This window comes from Schistocerca serialis, chromosome 8 (genome assembly GCF_023864345.2).
Source record: "Schistocerca serialis cubense isolate TAMUIC-IGC-003099 chromosome 8, iqSchSeri2.2, whole genome shotgun sequence".
NCBI lineage: Eukaryota > Metazoa > Arthropoda > Insecta > Orthoptera > Acrididae > Schistocerca > Schistocerca serialis.
Window position 1 is genome coordinate 508338856 of NC_064645.1, and position 22203 is coordinate 508361058.

Sequence of the window (22203 nt, forward strand, 5' to 3'; positions counted from 1 at the left end):
GTCAGGCACAGATAACAAGCCATTCTTCCTATTGCAGGCCGAGGTATTGAAGCAGGAAGGCATGTGCTGATGCTGAACCGAGGCAGGTGCGGGCTTGGTCGGATGCTGAGGAGGTTGACCTGTGAACAAAGCAGTTCCAGCCACGTGGCAGGAATCCACGTGGTACTGCACGGATTGCGGCATGGCAAACCATTGTCCTGGTGGTGGTAGGTTATCCAACGAAGCATTTGCAGAAATCGGCATTGATCCTGCACTGCACAGAGATCCATAAGAGGTAACTGCACTGACGATGAGGGAGGGCACATGTGGCGGGAACAAAGGCGTCTGATAGCTGGAGTCATGCACAATCCTAACCTCACTTATTGTTGCAGGCATGAAAACGTCTGGCAAAATCAGCATAAACGATGAGTGAGAGGCATCGTGTTGCAGTCCTGGTGGGTGTACATCGCCCGCAACACGATGTATGTCAATCACAAAATCCGACTTTAGGCGTTGGGCCGAATCAATTGTTCGAATGTTGTGTTGATGTAATACACGCAAAAATAACCAATGCGGAGGCCGCGAACACAGTAAAATGGTGAAAACGGAATATGTTACAACTCGGGGTCACCAGTGAGGTGGATGCTCGGGTGAGATACACCAAACAACACCTTATAATCAGGAGTTCGTTTATTTACCTCATCACACAAATAAGGCTTACAGATAACTGGATGGCGGGAATACACAAAGATAATGTTTTGCTAGGTTCAAAGATGATGCTCAGATCGATACTGGTGTCGATCCCATTGGCGCCACAAATTTATATGAGTTTTCAAAGCTGTAAAGTCCTTTTGGAAACACCCTGTACTTAAAACAGACTGCAAAACATTTAAAAAGCTTGGTTTCTCAGAGATACACTCACAGCATAGTACCACACACTTTTAGTTTTACCAGTCCAGAGATTCCATTCCACTTGCATAACAAAGATATGAAACTCACATTACACAGATATGGCAATACACTTCTTTTCAGTGTTAACATTCTCAAATTGCAATGAACTGTTGACAACAATTTTCATCAGTTAATAAATGTACTGTGATGCTGTAATTAATATTCCCAATCACAATATGGACAGGATAGATTGCTACTCACCATGTAGAAGAGGCATTAAGTCACAAACAGGCACAAACAAAAGAATACTAGAAGTATTTAAGCTTTTGGATGAAGCCTCTTGGCTTGTATCCCTGCAATAGACCCGAACGTGAGATCTGTCCCATACACTGTCCCACTATCACCTACTCCAGTACTGTTGCAACATTCCACTTAACTTTTGTTTTTGTTGAACTCAGTTTTGAATAATTTTGAAGCCTTATAGCTTGTTGAACAGAAATAATATTCTGAGAACTAATATCAGGTTGGAGAGATTCAAATTATGTAAACTGGACATGAAACGGGTTTTAAAGATGGATTATCCCAACATATTTGTATTATATTACAATGGAAACTCCACATAGGAATATCAACAATGTAGAAAAAGATAGATTGCTACTTACCGTAAAGGTGACACATTAAGTTGCAGACAGGCACAATTAAAAGACACTTACACAAAGCTTTCGGCCACAGCCTTCATGAGAAAAAGAGAAACAAGCAAGGACACCTCATACACACATGACTTCCAACTCTGGCAGCTCAAGCCAGAATGCAGCTGTCTACATCTATATCTGAACTCTGTAAACCACTGTGAGATGCATGGCAGAGGGTATGTCCCATAAATTTACTGCATCCAGCAAGTTTTGAACCCATAGCCTCCTACACATGAACCTACTCATCTATCCATTATACCACAATATCCATATATCATGTGTGATGGAAGCAGCAATCTGGAGGGGGTATGGAAGGGGAACAGATAGTAGTGTAAGGCTGAGAAGACAGTGAAATACTCTCTGGCATAGAGTGCAAGGACTAAAATGCCAATAAGCACAGTGTCAGGAGGTTATGGGACAGGGAAGTAGGGAAAAAAGGAGCAAAAAGGAGAGACGTGGAGAAAGACAAGCAGATACATTGGCAGAAAGCTGCAAATAAACAGGTGGGAGGTGAGAATGGTGAGGAAATGATGGACAGAGGAGGTGGAAACTGTTGGGTGGAAGGTGTGGGGACAGCATGTTACTGTAGTTTGAGGCCAGGATAATTGCGGGAGCTGAGAATGTGTTGTAAGGATAACACCTATCTGTGCAGTTCAGGAAGCTGATGGTACAGGGGAGTATCCAGATGGCTCGGTTAGTAAAACAGCCTTTGAAACCAAGCATGTTATGCTTAGCTGCATGTTGTGTCACAGAGTGGTCTACATTGTTCTTGACAACAAATAGCAGTGGCTGTTCATCCTGGTGGACAGCTGGTTGGTAGTCATACCAATGTAAAATGGTTTCGGCAGAACTGATAAATACACGGCTGCTTTCACAGGTGGTCTAGTCCCTGATAGAGTAGGATAAACCTGTGACAGGATTGGAATGGGAAATGCTGGGTGGGTGGATTGGGCAGGTTTTGCATCTGGGTCTTCCATGGGGATATGATTCTTGTGACAAGGGGTTGTGATTGGAAATGGCATAGGAATGGACTAGGATGTTGTATAGTTTGTGTGGGTGACACAACACTACTTTAGGAGGGCTGGAATGGATCTCTCTCATTTCAAGGCTTGATGATGGGTAATCATAGCCCTGGCAAAGGATGTGGTCCAGTTGTTCCAGTCCCACATAATACTGGGCAGTGAAGGTGGCACTACTTTATGACCGGATTTTGAGGTTGGTGGAAGAATGGGGGGTGTGATGGTAAATGGCATGGGAGATGTGTTTGTGGACTACATCTGGGGGATAGTACTTGTCTGTGACAGCCTTGGTGAGACCATCAGCATACCATCACCAAGTGGCCAGGCCATATGGGAGGGATTTTTGTGTGCGAAAGGGATGACATATGTGGAAATGTAGGTACTGTTGGTGGTTGGTGGGTTTAATGTGGATGGAAGTGCAGACAGAGCCATCACAGAGGAGATGGCATGCTGGGTTGAGGAGGAACAGGTGAAGTGGATGGGAGAGAAGGTGTTGAGGGTGTGAAGTAATGAAGGTAGAGTGTCTTGGACCTGAGTCCAGATCATGAAGATATTTCAATGTACCTTAACAAGACTAAGGGTTTGGTATTTTGGGAGGCTAGGAAGGTCTTCTCCAGATGGTCCATAAACAGGTTGACATGGAGGGTGCAATATGGGTGCTCACGGCCATGCCACAGATTTGTTTGTATATCTTCCTTCCAAAGGAGAAATAGTTGTGGGTTAGGATAAAGTTAGCAAGGTGTATGAGGAATGAAGTAGTGGATTTTGAGCTGGGAGACATTCGGATAGGTAGTGTTCAATAGTGGTAACACCACGGACCTGACGGATGTTGGTACATAGGGAGGTGGCATCAACAGTGACGAACAGGGGTCCTGCAGGTAAAGAGGTGTTGTTGGTGGAGAGTTGATATCTTTAATGTGGGAGGCTAGATTATGGGTAACTGGTTGGAGGTGTTGTTCAATAAGAGCCAAAATTCTTTCAGCAGGGGTACAATAGCCAGCCACAATGTGGTATCCAGGATGGTTGGGTTTGTGGATTTCCAAACACCATACAGAGGTTCTGGGAAGGACCTAAGGCTTTAAGCAGGAACTTGAGGTTGTGCTGGACTTCTGGGATGAGATTACTCTTACAGAGTTTATAGGTGGAGGTATCAGATGGCTGGCGGAGACCTTCTGCCAGGTGGTCACTGCAATTCATAACAACAGTGGTGGAACTTTTGTCTACATGTAGAATGATTAGGTCAGGATTTGGTTTGAGGTTGTGTATGGCTATTCTTTCGTCTGCTGGCAGGTATTCTGAAAAAGGGACCTGGGGAAGGATGGTGAGGCTAGGCTGAAGGTAAGGAATTCCTGGAAGCAAGGTGGGAGGGGGAGGATCATGGTTGGATGGTTGTATGAACTGAGAGAGGCTTAGGTCAATGTTGGAATTAGGTTGGTTTTGGTTGGAGGGATTGGCACCAAAGAAGTGCTTTCATTGCAGGGATCGAAAGAAGGACAGTAGGTCTTTGACAAGTCAAGTATGATTAAATTTGGGTGGAGGGTTAAATGTGAGGACTCTGGATAGGATTTTGGTGGAAAGGTTAATAACAGTGTAATGGCCACGTTTTGGCACTGGATTTGGTGGAGCGTTGGTCTGGAGTTTTGGGGGATGTGGCTAGTTGAAAAGGTCAGCTACGCAGAGCTTAGGTGCTATGAGATATGGGTCAGGAGAAACACTGTTGGTAAGATAGCAGTTGGACAATGGTGCCCTGATGCGGCAGTAGGATGTTGGCAGGTTGGATAGCTTATGGGGGTGCTGTCTGGAAGGATTCTCCAGGCCAGGTGCTGGAGAGAAATGGACTCGGTTTCAGAGATCTACATCAATACTCTGCAAACTACTATGAGGTGCACTGCAGAGAGTACATCCCATTGTACCAGTTATTTGGGTTTCTTCCTGTTCGATTCACATATGGAGCATAGGAAGCACGATTGTTTGAATGCCTTTGTCTGAGCAGTTATTATTCTAGTATTATCCTCATGACTCCTATGTGAGCAATACATAGGGGACTGTAGTATATTCCTAGAGTAATCATTTTAAACCAGTTCATGAAACTTTGTTAATATACTTTCTCAGGATAGTTTACCTATACCTTCAGGAGTCTTCCAGTTCATTTCCTGCAGTATATCTGTGACACTTGTCCATGGATTAAACAAACCTGTGACCATTTATGCTGTGCTTCTCTGTATATGTTCAATATCCTCTGTTATCCTATCTTGTACGGGACTCACACACTTGAGCAATATTCTAGAAGCTGTCGCACAAGTAATTTGAAAGCGATCTCCTTTGAAGGTTGGTTGCACTTTTTCAGCATTCTGCCAATAAACTGATATCTAGCTCCTGCTTTTCCCACAACTGAACCTATGTGATCATTTCATTTCATATCCCTACAAAGTGTTACACCCAGGTATTACAGAGTTGGCCAACTACAACAGTGACTCATCGATATTATAGTCATAGGATACTACGGTTTTTCATTCTGCGAAGTGCAAAAGTTTACATTTCTGAACATTTAGAGCAAGTTGCCAATCTCTGCACCATGTTTCAATCTTACCAAGATCTGAATGAATATTTATGTAGCTCTTTTAGATAGTACTTCATTATGGATAACTGTATCATCCGCAAAAAGCCTGACTTTCCTTTTAATATTGTCTGGAAGGTCATTAATACACAACATAAACAGGAAGGGTCCCAACACAAACTTCCATGGGGAACACCCAAAGTTACTTCTACATCTGACGATGACTCTCCATCCAAGATAACACGATGTGTCCTCCCTACCAAACATTCTCAATCCAGTCACAAATTTTACTTGATACCCCATATGATCATACTTTTGACAAAAAATGTAGATGCGATACTGAGTCAAATGCTTTTAAGAAATCAAGAAAATACTGCATCTATTTGGCTACCTTGATCTGAAGCTTTCAGTATGTCATGTGGGAAAAGTGTGATTAGGGTTTTCGAAATCGATGCTGGTTGGCATTAAGGAGGTCATTCTGTTCAAGATATCTCATTATGTTTGAGCTCAGAATATGTTCTCAGATTCTACAACAAATTGATATCATGGATATTGGATGGTAGTTTTGTTGATAACCTACGCTTCTTGTAGACATGTGTGACTGTGTTTTAGTGACTACAGCTGTTCCTCCACACCATAGACACTAATACTCATTTCATTCATCCTTTCAGTGGTACAAGGATTAAACTGTGGCAATTCTCCTGGATTTTCCTTTGTAATGGCACATTCAAAAATGGAGTTAAGTATTTCAGCTTTTGCTGCACTTGTCTCATTCGCTAGGAACTGGACACTAACTTTGCTGCCACTAACAGCCTATGCATACAACCAGAATTTCTTTAGATTTTGTGAATGATCACTTGACAATATTCTGGTATGGTAGTCATTGAAGGCATCATGCACTCCTCTCTTGACAGCCAAATGTGTTTCATTCAGCATCTCTCTATCTGTAGCCCCACACTTTATTTTACACCTATTATGCAATGATCTCTGTTTCTTCAGAAGTTTCTTTACAGTGACTGTCTACCACGGAGGTACCCTCTCATTGTGAACTGTTCTAAGAGTACATATCTATCCAGTGCAAGGTCACCTATCCTTTTAAACTTGATCCCGAGTTCCTCTACATGCTCTTGCCATGTGCTGAAAGTTTCAAGTTCCTCGTTGAGACATGACACTACTGATTTTTTACCTAATTTAATGAATACACTACCAGTCAAAAGTGTTTCTTCACACGAGAAAAAAGCTATATACCTTATTTCAGTGTACAAACACATAGTACAAACTAAGTAGAGCAACAAAAAATATTTTCTCTCTATTTAATTAAGTGCAGCACAATATGATTTAGATTTTGGCCTCTTCAAAGTATTACCCTTTGGCCTCAGAAGAGACTCATAAGCTCTTGGGATTCTAGAGATAAGATTTTTTAGTATTTTTGCAGATACTGCAGTCCCATACATGTGTAAGTTACTTCATAAACCTTCAGTATGAGATTACTCCCATTTTATGACCTCCCTGTCAAGTTCATCCCATAAGAGTTCATTGGGATTCGAGTCAGGTGACTGACTTGACCAAATCATATTCTTCCGTTCCCCACATTTCTCTTTTCTATTGCTATATCCTCTGCACAATTCAGAAGCATGTTTGGGATTTGTCCTGCTGTAGAACAAACCCTTGAGTAATAAGTCTCTTGTCAGCCTGTTACCTGTGATATCCTTCCTTCTTTAATCTCTGATTAATTCTCCCTAGAACACTGATTTTATCACCTGTGAAACATCCTCACACCACAACCAACACTTCACCATGATCCAGGTTGGCAACACACACTACTCTTCATAGATTCTACACAAAGTAAATGAACAAATATTCGAGGATGGCTTCCAAATATTTCAACTTTAGATTCGTCCATGAATAACACCCTATACCATTGCTGCAAGCTGCAGTTTTTATATTGTTGTGCGCATTACAAATGTTTCACCCTATTTTCATTGCATAATAAAGGTTTTTTGGGTACTATACACTCCATTAAACTCTGTTCACCAAGACAGTGTTGCACTGTTGTGAGAGAGACTTGAAATGCTTGCATACTATTTACTTTCCTCAGAATTTCAGGTGCAGTATGAGTCCTCTGATGTTTACTCTGTACACATACGAACTGATCTTCCTTGTATGACTTTACTCAAGTTCTTCCACACCATGAAACATTTACATTTGCAACAGTTTACTTGAACTGCTGCAATGTATGCAACATGAAAACAGGGCTACGCTAACTTTTGTTGCTACTTTCGTGCTAGAACAACCTTATTGATGCAGAGTTCCAATTGCAGCACATTTTTCAATTCCAGTCTCCTCCTTCCGTCCCATTAGGGAGTAATATGCTATGAACCTGATCAGATAAAGAAACACATTGCTATATGAACATAATGTACTGTAAGCTAATGCAAACTACTTGCTACACAGTCAGCTGAAAGAATCAGGCCTATTTGAACGGAACTGTCGTAGGTACAGGCACCTCATTGTTGTTGTGGATACTCATCACTGCCCCTCTAGGTGAACTAGCGGTCAAATGCACAGCAGAGGTGCTTCATCTTTAAATATTTGTACTTATTATCATGTTGGGAATATGTTGTTGTTGTTGTTGTGGTCTTCAGACCAGAGACTGGTTTGATGCAGCTCTCCATGCTACTCTATCCTGTGCAAGCTTCTTCATCTCCCAGTACTGCAACCTACATCCTTCTGAATCTGTTTAGTGTATTCATCTCTCAGTCTCCCTCTATGATTTTTACGGCAGGTCAGCTGGAGGGTTTGAAATGGCCGCAGCCAGGGGCTTGTGGTCTGTTAACACATAGAAAGGGCATCCCTCAACATCGGTCTTAAAATGCTTGATCGCTTCATAGACCACTAGCAACTCCCTGTCAAATGCAGAATATTTCTGTTGTGCATTGGTGAGCTTGCGTGAGAAGAACTGCAGAGGCGAAGTTCGGCCATCGACTCTCTGGCTAAGGACAGCGCCGATGGCAGTATCGCTCGCATCTGTGGTGATGAAAAGCTGCATATTGTGATGAGGATGCATGATGGTGCAGGCCTCGGCAAGAAGATTTTTGAGGGCAGTGAAAGAGTCAGTCATAGCTGAAAGAATCAGGCCTATTTGAACAGAACCGTCGTAGGTAAAGGCGCCTCATTGTTGTTGTGGATACTCATCACTGCCCCTCTAGGTGAACCAGCAGTCAAATGCACAGCAGAGATGCTTCGTCTTTAAATATTTGTACTTATAATAGAGGGAAACATTCCACGTAGGAAATATATATCTAAAAACAAAGATGATGTGACTTACCAAATGAAAGTGCTGGCAGGTCGACAGACACACAAACAAACACAAACATACACACAAAATTCAAGCTTTCGCAACAAACTGTTGCCTCATCAGGAAAGAGGGAAGGAGAGGGGAAGACGAAAGGAAGTGGTTTTAAAGGAGAGGGTAAGGAGTCATTCCAATCCCGGGAGCGGAAAGACTTACCTTAGGGGGAAAAAGGACAGGTATACACTCGCACACACGCACATATCCATCCACACATACAGACACAAGCAGACATATTTAAAGACCATGTCTGCTTATGTCTGTATGTGTGGATGGATATGTGCGTGTGTGCGAGTGTATACCTGTCCTTTTTCCCCCTAAGGTAAGTCTTTCCGCTCCCGGGATTGGAATGACTCCTTACCCTCTCCTTTAAAACCACTTCCTTTCGTCTTCCCCTCTCCTTCCCTCTTTCCTGATGAGGCAACAGTTTGTTGCGAAAGCTTGAATTTTGTGTGTATGTTTGTGTTTGTTTGTGTGTCTGTCTACCTGCCAGCACTTTCATTTGGTAAGTCACATCATCTTTGTTTTTAGATAAATATTTGTACTTATTATCATGTTGGGAATATGATGTTGTTGATGTTGTGGTCTTCAGACCAGAGACTGGTTTGATGCAGCTCTCCATGCTACTCTATCCTGTGCAAGCTTCTTCATCTCCCAGTACTGCAACCTACATCCTTCTGAATCTGTTTAGTGTATTCATCTCTCAGTCTCCCTCTATGATTTTTACCTTCCACGCTTCCCTCCAATATTAAACTGTGGATCCCTTGTTGCCTCAGAAATGTCCTACCAATCGATCTCTTCTTCCAGTCAAGTTGTGCCACAAATTTCCCTTCTCCCCAATTCTATTCAATACCTCCTCATTAGTTATGTGATCTACCCATCTAATCTTCAGCATTCTTCTGTAGCACCACATTTCAAAAGCTTCTATTCTCTTCTTGTCCATACTATTTATCATCCATGTTTCACTTCCATACATGGCTACACTCCATACAAATACTTTCAGAAATGACTTCCTGACACTTAAATCTATACTCAATGTTAACAAGTTTCTCTTCTTCAGTAACACTTCCCTTGCCATTGCCAGTTACATTTTATATCCTCTCTACTTCGACCATCATCAGTTATTTTGCTCCCCAAGTAGCAAACCTCATTTACTACTTTAAGAGTCTCATTTCCTACTCTAATTCCCTTAGCATCACCCGATTTAATTCATCTACATTCCATTATCCTCATTTTGCTTTTGTTGATGTTTACTTTATATCTCCTTTCAAGACACTGTCCATTCTGTTCAGCTGCTCTTCCAGGTCCTTTGCTGTCTCTGACAGAATTACAGTGTCATCAGCGAACCTCAAACTCTTTATTTCTTCTCCATGGATTTTAATTCCTGCTCCAAAGTTTTTTTTTGTTTCCTTTACTTCTTGCTCAATATACAGATTGAATAACATCGGGGATAGGCTACAACCCTGTCTCACTCCCTTCCCAACAACTGCTTCCCTTTCATGCCCCTCGACTCTTATAACTGCCATCTGGTTTCTGTACAAATTGTAAATAGCCTTTCGCTCCCTGTATTTTACCCCTGCCACCTTCAGAATTTGAAAGAGAGTATTCCAGTCAACATTGTCAAAAGCTTTCTCCAAGTCTACAAATGCTAGAAACGTAGGTTTGCCTTTTCTTAATCTATTTTCTCAATAAGTTGTAGGGTCAGTATTGCTTCGCGTGTTCCAACATTTCTACAGAATCCAAACTGATCTTCCCCGAGGTTGGATTCTACCAGCTTTTCCATTTGCCTGTAAAGAATTCATGTTAGTATTTTGCAGCTGTGGCTTATTAAACTGATAGTTTGACAATTTTCACAGCTGTCAACACCTGTTTTCTTTGGTATTGGAATTATTATATTCTTCTTGAAGTCTGAGGGTATTTCACCTGTCTCAACAATCTTGCTCACCAGATGGTAAAGTTTTGTCAGGACTGGCTCTCCCAAGCCTATCAGTAGTTCTAATGCAATGCTGTCTACTCTCAGGGCCTTGTTTCGACTTAGGACTTTCAGTGCTCTGTCAAACTCTTCAAGCAGTATCATATCTCCCATTTCATCTTTATCTACATCCTCTTCCATTTCCATAATATTGTCCTCAAGAACATCGCCCTCGTATAGACGCTCTATATACGTTTTCCACCTTTCTGCTTTCCCTTTTTGCTTAGAAGAGGATTTCCATCTGAGCTCTTGATATTCATACAAGTGGCTCTCTTTTCTCCAAAGGTCTCTTTAATTTTCTGGTAAGCAGTATCTACCTTACCCCTAGTGATATACGCCTCTACATCCTTACATTTGTCCTCTAGCCATCCCTGCTTAGCCATTTTGCACTTCCTGTCGATCTCGTTTTTGAGATGTTTGTATTCCTTTTTGCCTGCTTCATTTACTGAATTTTTGTATTTTCTCCTTTCATCAATTAAATTCAGTATCTCTTCTATTAACCAAGGATTTCTAGTAGCCCTCATCTTTTTACCTACTTGATCCTTTGCTGTCTTCACTATTTCATCTCTCAAAGCTACCCATTCTTCTTCTAATGTATTTCTTTCCCCCATTCTTGTCAATCATTCCCTAATGCTCTCCCTGAAACTCTCTACAACCTCTGGTTCTGTCAGTTTATCCAGATCCCACCCCCTTAAATTCCCACCTTTTTGCAGTTTTAATCTACAGTTCATAACCAATAGATTGTGGTCAGAGTCCACATCTGTCCCTGGAAATGTCTTACAATTTAAAACCTGGTTCCTAAATCTCTGTCTTACCATTATATAATCTGTCTGAAACCTGTCAGTATCTCCAGGCTTCTTCTATGTATACAACCTTTTATTATGATTCTTGAAGCAGGTGTTGGCTATGATTAAGTTATGCTCTGTGCGAAATTCTACCAGACGGCTTCCTCTTTCATTCGTTACTCCCATTCCATATTCACCTACTACATTTCCTTCTCTTCCTTTTCCTACTATTGAATTCCAGTCACCCATGACTATTAAATTTTCGTCTCCCTTCACTATCTGATTAATTTCTTTTATCTCATCATACATTTCATCAATCTCTTCATCATCTGCAGAGCTAGTTGGCATATAAACTTGTACTACTGTGGTAGGCATGGACTTCATATCTATCTTGGCCACAATAATGCGTTCACTACGCTGTTTGTAGTAGCTTACCTGCACTCCTATTTTTTTATTCATTAGTAAACCTACTTCTGCATTACCCCTATTTGATTTTGTATTTATAACCCTGTATTCACCTGATCAGAAGTCTTGTTCCTCCTGCCATCAAACTTCACTAATTCCCACTATATCTAACTTTAACCTATCCATTTCCCTTTTTAAATTTTCTAACCTACCTGCCTGATTAAGAGATCTGACATTCCAAGCTACGATCCATAGAATGCCAGTTTTCTTTGTCCTGATAACAACATCCTCCTGAGTAGTGCCTGCCAGAGATCCAAATGGTGGACTATTTTACCTCCAGAATATTTTACCGAAGAGGACACCATCATCATTTAACCATACAGTAAAGCTGCATGCCCTCAGGAAAAATTACGGCTGTAGTTTCCCCTTGCTTTCAGCCATTCGCAGTACCAGCACAGCAAGGCTGTTTTGGTTAGTGTTACAAGGCCAGATCAATCATCCAGAATGTTGCCCCTGCAACTACTGAAAAGGAACCACACGTTTGTCTGGCCTCTCAACAGATACCCCTCTGCTGTGGTTGCACCTACGGTATGCCTATCTGTATCACTGAGGCACACAAGCCTCCCCACCAACAGCAAGGTCCATGGTTCATGATAGAATATTCAAAATGAAATGCATGTTTTAACCACAGTTCCATAACTGTGTTAGGTGATTGAAAACTTTTGACTGGCAGCATATATATCTTGCTGTGGTGTATGGAGCAGTGATTGCACAGTGGTAGCATCTTGCAGAGGGTGTAGAGGTTCTTCCGGGATTCTTGTGTCATTGAGGTGAGCTTTTGCAGTACCAGGTTTGTGAGGGTCAGACGCTGGAGGAATCTGAAACGGTGAAGGTTACTGTGAAAGGAGCGGTGGGATCCAGAGAAAGTAATTTTTATGGTAAGGTCACATGGGAGGATTCCATGGTTTAGGCAGCATTTGAGAAATACAATGAAGGATTGGGTTTTAGCCAGGGAAAGGGATACTTTTCTGAACTGATGCAGCAAGAAATGGTATAAAGGAAATGGGAATGATGTGGAAATGGGCAAAATAGGTGTTGATGGTTATGAGAGGAGCTGGATAAGGGAAAAGATGCTTACAAAATATATAAAGACATGCAAAAACATGCACAGATATGCACAATATGCATGAAACCTTGTACAAATATGCAAAAATATGTTAAAAACTTACAGAAACATGGGAGACAAGAAACAGATGAGATACTTGTGTGTGTGTGTGTGTGTGTGTGTGTGTGTTGCGATAAAGGAAGAGAGGGGGAGGGAGGACAGGTTAGATCAAGGGTGAAGAGTTCGTACAGCATGGTCAACCATGGAAAATATGACACTTAAGTACATCAGGATCAAGGGTAAAGTAGGATCAATAGCAATAAATGTAATTATAACTACTGGCGGGAAGAATCTGGGGCATCAGACGCTGCATCAAGAATCTGCGCAGTCACAAAGCCCATGTTGTGTGCGGACAGTCGTTGATACAGTGTGGCTCAGAAGTAGACATGGTCTGGAAGGTGGTGGATAAACAAAGGAAAGAAGAAAACGAATGGGCACTGAGAAAAAAAACATCACAGGGTTGTAAGATGGAAAAAAAGTTATTCAGCAAAATCAAACAATGGAACCTCTTCATAGGAATATCACCTTCTTAACATGTCTTCTGTACTATATTATAGTTTGTGTCTAATTATGGTTCCAGAGTCGACAGTAGATACAGGTAAATGAAAGTGCATCTCATTCTTCCTAAACCCATAAAGAAGGAAAATCATCCAATTATGAAGCACCAACATAGATTTAGTTAAAATTCACAGTGGCAGAATAAATGTATGTTGACAGATATATAATTGGAAGTCAATATAGTAATCATATAACTAATAACACTGCCTCATGAATATTGTTCTTCTTCTTCTTTCTTGGCTCTACAGCTCATGATGAGCCTTGACCTGTTCTACAATTTCCTTCCATCTCTCTCAGTCCTTTGCCAATACTCTCCAGTTTCTATAGCCCATCTTCCTAAGATCTTCGATTTCTCTATCTTCCCATCTGGCTCTTGGTCGACCACATCCTCTCTGCCCTCCGGCTTTCCTTGTAATATTCTTTTTGGTACTTCTGTATCATTCATGCGAGCCACATGTCCCGCCCACCTCACTCTGGTTGATTTCACTATCCTTCTGATGGGTTGGTCTTTGTATATGGTATACAATTCATGATTGTATCATCTTCCTCTTTCGCAGGTTGGGCTGATAATTCGTCTAAGTACCTTTCTTTCAAATGCATCCATTGTTTCAATATCTTTAGTTGTTAATGTCCAGGCTTCAGAGGCATATGAAAGCACTGGTCGTATAAGTGATTTATACATAGTTAATTTCGTAGAACGAGTCAGGAGCCTTGAGGATAGATGTCTTGTTAGGGCAAAACAGCCTCTGTTGTCCAGTATTAATCTCTGCTTAATTTCAAAGGAGGTACCATTTAGATGTGTAACTGTCGAGCCCAGATACTTGAAATGTTCAACTCTCTCAAATGTATAATTGCCCATTGTTATTACATTTGGTATATTTTCTCTATGTGCTTTTCCAGCTGTGATATATTTTGTTTTTTGTTCATTAATAATTAACCTCATGTTCCTACTGGCCTGTTCAAGAGCTATAAATGTCTCTTCCATTGCTTTTTGGGTTCTTGCTATTATATCTATGTCATCTGCATAGGCCAGTGTCTGCACTGTTTTATAGAAGATCATTCCTCTGTTCAGAAGGTTTGCATTTCTCATCACCTTCTCCAGGGCAGCATTAAAGCGAAGTCAAGCCAATGCATCCCCTTGTCACACTCCATTTTTAATACTCAATGTGTCGGACATCATTCCTCCTATTCTTACACTACCTTGTGCTTCGCTCATTGTCATTTTCACCAGCCTTACCAACTTTTTAGAGATTCCCAGTTCATCTAGAGCTTGATATACCTGCTCTCTATTTATGCTATCATAAGCTGCTTTGAAATCTATAAAGAGATGATGTGTGCCAACTTCGTATTCATTTGTTTTTTCCAGGATTTGTCTTAAGGTGAATATTTGATCTATGGTTGACTTCCCGGGAACGAATCTGCATTGGTATGGCCCCCGTCTCCCTCTGTATGATTGGGAGTATTCTGACAAATAGTATATTAGAGAGTATTTTATATCCCAAATTACGTAGTGTGATCTCTCTGTAATTGCCACACTCCATCTTACCTCCATTCTTATATATGGGACATACGATGCCCTCTTTCCATTGTTGGGGGATTTTCTCCACTTCCCATATGCTGGTGACCATTTTCAGAAGGCTTTGTTCCAGCTCTCTGCCTCCTTGCTTAAACAGTTCTGCTGGAATACTATCAGTCCCTGCCACCTTGTTGTTTTTCAATTTCTTCATGGCAGTTTTCACTTCTTCTATATTTGGTGGGGTAGTGTTGTTGTCTGGGTCCTCTTCCCCATTCGTGTCTGTTGGGTTCTCTGGTATAGTTATTCTAGGGTTGAGGAGACTATCAAAATACCTACGCCATCTTTTGCATATTCCCTTCCCTTCACCTATTATATTCCATGTCTCATCTTTTATTAAGCTTGTTTTGCTACCAAAAAGCTTCCATGCTGCATTCACCTCTCTATAGAATTTTCTTATTTCATTTTTGCTTCTCATGAGCTCCATTTCTTTGATGCTTGCTTTCATCCATTCTCTCTTTTTTATTTGGTGAGTCCTCTTTTCAATCCTCCGTTTTTCTTTGTATTCTTCTACTATCCTCCTCGTACAATGTGATCGCAGTGTCCTTCTATATGCTTTGTTCTTTTCTTCAGTTACTATTTCACATTCAGTATCAAACCATGATGGTCTTACTTGTCTTGTCCCAATTCCAAGTATCTTTCTTGATGATGCCTCCACCATCGTTTTTATCGCTTCCCACTGATCTTCAATATTGTTATATTCACCAGCATTTTCCAGAATCCAAGTTATCTTCTCCTGGTACTGTTCTCTTATTTCCACTGATTTTAAAGTTGTTATATTATATTTCTGTGCCTTGGGTCGGTCTCCTTTCGCTGCGTTGGATATCCTTGCCCTCACCCGTGCCCATACCAGAAAATGATTTGTATCTATGTTTGGGCCTCTGAGACTCCTCACATCCAATAGGTCCGATTTGTGTCTCAGATCTATCAACACATGGTCGATCTGGTTTACTGTGTTTCCATCCGGTGAGTTCCATGTTCCCTTATGAACTTCTTTATGTGGGAACAGTGGTGATCCTATTACCATATTTCTAGATGCTGCGAACAGTATAAGCCTTGTTCCGTTATCATTACTTGTTCCATGTTTGCTGTGGGGGCCAATTATTGGTCTATAAATCTTTTCTTTCCCCACCTGAGCATTTAGGTCTCCAGCTATTATTTTAATATCATGCCCTGGGCACTCATCATATACTCTTTCCAAAGATTCATAGAATACTTCTTTCTCTTCTTCTTCGGATTCTTCTGTTGGTGCATGGGCATTAATTATGGAGTAGGTAAAGAATTTCCCCTTTATCGTGAGTGTTGATAATCTTGGGCTAATGGGTGTAAACCCTATTACCAAATGCTTTAATTGATGATGTACAACAAATCCTGTCCCCAGCTGGTGATTTCTTTCACTGCAGCTATAGAATATACTCGCCTCTTTCTTTCCTAAAACTCCACTCCCTGTCCATCTAATTTCTTGTAGTGCTATTACACTTTGCTTCAGACTCATTATTTGATCCTGCATTACTTTCAGTGCTCCTGGTCGATATAGGGATCTCACATTCCAAGTACCAATATATAGATCTGATCTACGCCTTATATTTCTCTTCTTCCTAATTTTCCCTCCTTCATTTACTTGTATTCCATCTTCTTTGTCCTTTTCCATGCCAGGTCCATCTTCCTTCATCTGTCTGACTTTACTTTGTAGAAGTTTCGCAACAGTTGTTTTTACAGAGCGGGCTGTCAACCCTGCGCCCAACCCCTACCAGGGGACAGGTGATTTTTAATCAGGGTTTTCTTCCCTTAACCTTTGGAGACCCAACACCCAACTGCAAGGCAGCAGTTATTGTTTTGCTAGTTTTGGTCTGCCCCGAGTATTTTATTTCTCCAGTGTCCACCATATCTGGTGAACATTCCCCAATCTGCCACCTGGGAAGGCGCCTGATGGGAGACTAGCAACTCCATACAGGCATGAATATTGTAGTGGAATATTAACACTCTGAAGTTGCAAGTACACCATTTCATGTGAAATGTTCATGAGAACAGGTATTACCCAGTTTCATATTCTTTACAAATGAAGTCATTGTACGTATTACGTTGAGGTGCAAAGTGTCACTTTATCCACTCCAGAAATGTGAGCTTTGTGTTAGAAATATGCACGTCTTCACAAGGCTTACTACATTGGTGATATCTAAGTAAGTGCAGATCACAAACTCTTAACATGAACCAACTTATATAATTCACCCATTTACTGGTCTAATGCGATCCGACCCAGAGATGTTCGCGATGTACAGGTTGTACAAAGACACTCCATTTTGGGACGGGGATGACTATTAAAAGCCAGGCAGAAGAACATGATGTGAAGTCTGAAACTACATAATGCTTTCAGATTTGGCTAGGTTAGATTTTACTGTTCACCATGTACTCTTAAGACTTTACTGTAATTTGCTTTATGAAAAATGTTTCAGGTTAATAATTCACAAAAATATGTGGGACTTAATTATTACATGGTTTCTGAAATCCCTTCTCATGAGTATGGCATCCATCTTGAAATAAATATTTTGATTGTAAATTACTCAAAATCTTAATTACTGACTGATTAAGTGATGAGAGGTGTCATCCGATTTAGAAAAATCAGGCAATAAAATTATATTGTCAGAATTCAGAATCTTGCAGTCAGTGGACCAAAAGATGCAACTGAAATTTGGAGAGTATGAACTTTTAATGTCATGCAAGTTAATTACTTGTAGCTGATTTTGAATATGTCCTCAGGAAGTTGGGAATACTTGCTTTTGAATGAATGGTAACAATACCTCTAGTTCTGCTTAATGGCTCACAAATTTTTTCCATTACATGGTTTTGCCAAAAATTTAATGACCTGTATTTATTAATAATTAACACTTTAGAGAAATATTAATTGCATTGTCATAATCAGGAACACAAATATAAACAACTGAGATATAAGTTTACATGAGATTTTACATAAATAACACTTTTACATATCACTGTAGTGACAGTATATTACATGTACACCTACACCATATACAATGAAGTTACAAAAATCATGGGATTCTGATGCACACACATACAAATTGTGGTAATATTGTGTACACAAGGTATAAATGGGGCGATACATTGGTGGAGCTGTTATTTGTACTCAGGTCACTCATGTGAAAAGATTTTGAACATGATTATGGCTGCACGAAGGGAATTAACAGACTTTGAACGCAGAATAGTAGTTGGAACTAGACGCATGTGACATTTCATTTTGGAAATTGTTAGGGAATCTATATTCTGAGATTCATAGTGTCAAGAGAGTGCTGAGGATACCAAAATTCAGGCATTACTTCTCACAGCGAACAGTGCAGTGGCTGATAGCCTTCATGTAACAACCAAGAACAGCAGTGTTTGTGTAGATGTGTCAGTGCTAATATGCAAGCAACACTGCAGGAAAGAACCAAAGACATGTTGTGAGATGTATGACAAATGTACTGTTAGGACAGTGTGGGGAAATTTGGGATTAATGGGCTACAGTAGCAGATGACCAATACAAGTGCCTTTGCTAACAGCACAACTTCGCCTGCAGCATCTCACCTGAACTTGTGACCATATTGACTGGACCCTACACGACTGGAAAACTGTAGCCTGGTCAGATGAGTTCCATTTTCAGTTGGTACGAGCTGACGGTAGGGTTCAAGTGCGTTGCAGACCCTATGTTGACGTGGAACCAAGTTATCAACAAGGACTGTACAAGCAGTTGGTCACTCCATAATTGTTTGGGCTCTGTTTATATGGAATGGACTGGGTCCTCTGGTCAAACTGAACCTGTAATTGTAGTTGCTTGAGATTTCGGTCGTGTGTGTGAGTTGCGTTTGTGTGAGTGTGTGTGTGTGTGTGTGTGTGTGTGTGTGTGTGTGTATGTGTGTCTAATGTTGACGAAGGCCTTAATGGCCAAAAGATTTAATTGTGAGAATCTTTTTATTGTGCCTGTCTGTGATTCAGCATCTCCACTATATGTTTAGTAGCAACTTTCCTTCTCATAACCTTCTCATAATATGGAACCTATCATTGATTAGAAATGGTTACGTTTGGCTACTTGGAGACAATCTGCAACCATTCACAGACTTTATGTTGCAAAACAATGATGAAATTTTTTTTGATGTCAATGTTCTGTGTTACTGGGCCACAATTGTTCACAGTTGGTATGGAAAACATTCTGGAAAATCTGAGTGGATGATTTGGTCACTCAGATCATCCAGCATGAACCTCATACACCATTTATGGGACAAATCGAGAGGTCAGTTTATGCACAAAATCCTGCAATGGCAACACTTTCACAATTGTGGATGCCTATAGAGGTAGCATGGCCCAATATTTTGGCAGGGATTTACACCACTTGTTAAGTCCATGCCATTCAAGCTGCTGCACTATGCCAGGCAAGGGAGGTCTGACGCAATAGTAGGACATATCCATGACTTGTTATCAGCTGTGTACAGCATGAAAAAAATTTGTTTATTCTTGGAAGCACTGAACATAACAGATGTGTTCTACCCCAGCTTACTATGTCTCATTGTAACTGACATATCCTACCCCATCAAAGGCAGTACAACTTGTGAAAGCAGCCATGTGATCTGCAAACTTAGCTGCAACCATTGTGCCACATTCTATGTCAGCATGACTAACAATAAGTTGTCGGTCTGCACGAATGGCCACTACTAAACTGTGACCAAGAGGCAGAAGGTTCACCCAGCTGTACATGCCATCTGACACAGTGTGTTTTGCAGCCAATGCCATCTGGATTTTTATCCATCAACAGCAGCTTTTATGAAGCCACAACATATCCTTCAATCTCATAACACCCCTGGCCCCAGCCTTTGATAGTTCCCGCACCTGCACCTCCCCTTCCCTGCTCCCACTATGGTACACATGTCTGTTACTCCACCAATGCACCACACGTCCTTTCCTCTTCTCTACTTGTCTCCTCTCAGTTCCCCACCCCTGCAGCATAGCCTCACTATCCTGTCCTCATCACATCTCTGCACACTCCTACAGACAGTACTAGCTTCTCTCCACACATCTATCCCACTATCCCTCCCCCTCCCCACCCCATGCCTCCTCTTTACACCCACCACCCATGCCAGCAGATTGCGCTTGCTACAGATGCGGTCACAGTTAGGCCTTAGCATCCAGAGACAGCAGCCATCTGTGTATGAGTTTTTGTGTGAATGTGTGAGAGCTCTACTTCTGAGGAAGGATTTTGTCCAAAAACTTAAATATTTCTAGTATTCTTTTCTTTGTGCCTGTCTACAATTCAATTCCTCCTCTATGTGGTGAGCAGCAGTCTATCCTTTCCATATTGTTGTTATTCCATCCATCATAGACTTTCAACTGCTTAAACAGATACCTGTATGATGTACTTGTGAAAACACTACCCAGAAATGTAATTACTTTCTTTTTTTCAATGAATACTTATGTTTAAGTGAGGATTTACCTCATAATATTATCCCCCTCACTTTTATTTGTGGTTTCCATCCTAGAATTTTCTTTATCTTAATATGAAATATTTCTTTATCATTGGCATTTGTCTGTCATGTTCAGATTTATTATTTTTCTTTCTGTTAACTCACTGAAGGTAATTGTGTGAACAAACAATTTGTTAATTGCTGGTGCTTTATTCCCCTTCAACCTTATCGTTAGAAATAATACAAAGCTGGACCTAAACATGGCAGGTATTATTTCTGTTTTCTCTATGTAGAAATATGCATGTAATTTCTAGTTTCCAGATGGATTAATGATTTCATTTTTATGGGTAAGGAGGACTTTGATCTCAAGTACATAATCTCTACAACATATAGTGGAATGAGTAATAGCCAAACTGCTATCAGATTCACAAGGTTCCTGAAGGATAACTGCACATAAGAGTACCCTTGACACCAAGATAAGTTACAAATGACATGGAAATTTAACATGCTTACATATTCCAATAATTGTGACAAATCTGATTTTCTTATTCTTTTACTATTATTTCTTCTATTTCCTTTTTCACTTCTCTTTATTATTGTTGTCGTTAATATTTTTGGATTTTAAAACTGCTTTTAGATTTTCTCCCTTTTGTAGTGTTTGATGGTAGGCAGTTGTAAGGCGTAAATTTCAATAAAGCGTATAAATTCCCATCTCCCCTCCTTATACATAAAGTTTTGATGTCTAAGGAGGGGATAGTGTTGTACTCTTAATCTTGCAATATTTATAGTGTAGTTCCAAGGGCAGATGGGTGTGGTCGGCACTTGGATGGGTGACCATCCAGGTTGCCATGCGCTGTTGCCATTTTTCGGGGTGCACTCAGCCTTGTGATGCCAATTGAGGAGCTACTCGACCGAATAGTAGCAGCTTCGATCAAGAATACCATCTTACAACCAGGAGAGCAGTGTGCTGACCCCACACCCCTCTTATCCGCATCCTCCATTGAGGATGACACGGCGGTCAGATGGTCCCGGTAGGCCACTCATGGCCTGAAGACGGAGTGCTTTTTCCAAGGGCAGACAATATATACCAATGATATTACTTAACTTGTAAGTTGGCATCAGTATCCAGGTATAGCTTCAGTTACATAACCTTGCGGAAAGTTAATGTAGTCCTGGGTGTTAACTCTAGTAAGAGTGAAGCATAACTATAACTTTGATATCAACATTTCCAGTTCCACTTTGCTCAATTCAAGAAGCATTTTCACAAAACTCAAAAAAATTTTCATGCAGCGTGTGTTATAATATTCAAACAAAGACTTAATGTGTAGTCTCTCACTGATCTAAAAACTTCCTAGCAATAAGTGTTGTGAACTGCATATCTGAAATGATGCACTACAGTTGAAGTCTTTGGCACCAATTTCACAGTATAGATGAATTCCATATCATTTAGGAGCATTCAGAATGTGTAGTAAATCACATTAACAATGCGAACATTTCTGCTTTTATGGTCTGAGACAGATATTAATAAAATTATATTTTTTGTAAATGAAAGAACTTTTAGAGCTATAATGAAAATAGATGATGTTTATGTGAACATGAAAATAAATTAGACATTTTTCAAAAAATGTGCATGTCATAAGCTTCACATAATGTATATTCGTTAATTAATCAAATGTAAGTGGCACCTCTTATGATTGATATTACACTGATTTTATAAAGTAGAAATTAGAACAAAGTTATTGTTTATCATTTGTAGTGACATTTAGAGGAACACTAATTTTTGTAGCATAATCCAGAAGCAAGTAAAA